Consider the following 2,431-nt stretch of genomic DNA (forward strand, 5'->3'; position numbering starts at 1 on the left):
TTATGTACAGAAATTATTAATATATAAAAATGACAATGTGTTTTTACAAAATAATGCAATATGTAAATTTGGGAGCTTCAGTGAGGCTCCAGGTGAGTTGTGATCGCACTGCTTGCTCCCTCTGGCTACAGGACTCCTCTCCTTGATGAGGGAGTCATAGGGATGTTCGGGAGTTGGCAACTTCGCTGTAGTTGATGTTATCAAAGAAGTGGACTAAGAGTTTGATTGGTCATCTTGATTGAGTCCAGTTGTTATTCTTCCTATTTGGAGAGTATTTTGGTCTTCCTAGTTGGAATGTACGCTGTTCATCTTGCTTCGGGTTTATGTTGTTCTTCTCTATTCAAGTGTGTGTGTTGTGTTTTCTTATTGGGTTGTAACTTTCATTGCAGCGGAATTAACTAGCGAGTTGCAGCAATGGTCGCCTCAAGTTGAAGCGAACTCTGAACTGATCTTCCCCCACCTACTGTTCCTATCAAAGTCGGAATTTAGGTGTGTCTCCGGGGTGAAAAGATTGAAGTTCTGATGTGGGCGGTGAGTTGCTCCACGACTTGTTGATTTGTAATCTCCTAGGTATTGCTGGTAAGTTGTAGTCCCAGTAAGGTCAGAAGGAGAGAACATCAGCTGCGCCAGTTTGTGTGCCACGATGTGTGAGCAGGCTGGATGATTTCGGTGTTCCGCTGAAGGTAAAGTTGAAGCATCTAAGGTGCCTGATGTCGCTAAGTGAGGCGGTCATGGTGAGATCCTATTCGGTTATCTAGCACCACATGTAGCCCTGTGAGGCCTGTCGGCGGGAGCTCTTCTTAAGTTGGAGCGTCTCTGCGCCAGTCGGGGCCATGAGTTGGTGGGCGGTCAGCGCGGTTCTTGCTAGGGGTTTGCATCGGTGCGCCAGTCGTGGCCCATGGGCGGCAGGTTGGCGGGATGTCTCGATGTACCTTAGGTGGTGGGCGCCCGTACCAGTGTAGGAGGTCCGCTAATAGGTATTGTTTTGTCTTCGTCAGCCATGATTTAAGGTCCAGTGAAGAAGTTGTTGAAGCATAGATCCTCATCTCGGGTGACTTCGTTGTGGGTTACGCCGGCTGTACCTGCGAAGTCTGAGGAAGTTCTGCGCTGTCCTATGCGGACTGGTAGCAGGAAAATAGAGGCTTCGGTCTTCTCGAGAATTGGCTGGCCTGTTGGTCCTTGACGAGAAGATGATACCGCGGTTGACTTTTGAAAATTTCCTCTTGTCTTGAGCCTTGGGAGAGTGTCTAGTCCTGATTTAGCACGTCTTGATTGGTGGTAGGCATGAGGTGCTGCGTTTACGAGCGGTGCCTAGGCGTTTGCCGAATTTTCGTGAGATGTCTTTGCTAGTGGTATCTCCTTAATATTGCTTGGGCCTTTCCTTCCTTGGCCGTAGAATCCGCAACACGGGTCCCTGATTGAGGTTTAACTGCGCTGGATTCTGTTGTCTCCTATTAGTTTGTCCTACTGGTTTTCCTTGTGTCTCTTCTCTTTTTTTCCTGATTTGAAGATTTTCCTGCCATCTCTTTTGGTATTGTTTGTTATCTCTCTAGTTATCTATTATTCCTCGTTTAGTAAGTCCTTCTTGTGTCGAGACTTGTTATGACGGACTTATCACGTCAGGCCTCTTTGTGACGACTTGAGATCATGTCGGGCTTCTCTTCGACAGCTTGGATCACGTCGGGATCCTCTTCGACGGCTTGGATCACTTCCCGCTTCTCTGCGACGGCTTGGATCGTGTCGGACTTCTCTTCGTCGGGGTCACCACTTGTCGGAGTTGTCTGGTCTTAGGCGGTTCTCCAGCCTGATATAGACTTTGCAGAAGGCCCACGACAAGGCGTATTCATTAATAGGTTAGAATGGAAGGCCGTGCCAGGGGATGAGCCCTGGACACTGACTAGATAGAGGAGGTCTAGGTGAGAGAGTCTGAGACAGAGTAACAGTTCTAGTTGCCGAGATGAAGCGGACGGACTAGAATTGTCATGATAGGAGCCAGCTTACTAGTTGCCGAAATGAAGCGGACGGACCAGTAAGCTGATAAGGCTAGGTGCAGCTCTAGTTGCCGAGATGAAACGGACGGACTAGAGACGGGAAATTACACTGGTTGCCGAGATGAAGCGGACGGATCAGTGTAACCGTTAAGGATTAGGTTACAATCTTAGTTGCCGAGATGAAGCGGACGGAATAACATTGCTGGAGTAAGGGAGAGGAGATCGGCCATCGTCTAAGGTGAGCATAATAAAAACCAACTCTTATGAGAATAGATTGGCAAAGAACTTCTCTATCTCAAGTTGAGTGTAAGCCACCAGTGCTATGACTAGACCTGGAAGAAGGCTGTGGATCTAAGATCAAATTAGGGGATTTAGAGTCCCTTATTTATTGGCCTAGTCCATGCGGCTGTGACCGAGAAGGGTCGGTACATGTCTGCTCG

Source organism: Halyomorpha halys, unplaced genomic scaffold, assembly GCF_000696795.3.
Source record: "Halyomorpha halys isolate HHAL.00 unplaced genomic scaffold, Hhal_1.1 Scaffold213.1, whole genome shotgun sequence".
In the NCBI taxonomy this organism is placed as follows: domain Eukaryota; kingdom Metazoa; phylum Arthropoda; class Insecta; order Hemiptera; family Pentatomidae; genus Halyomorpha; species Halyomorpha halys.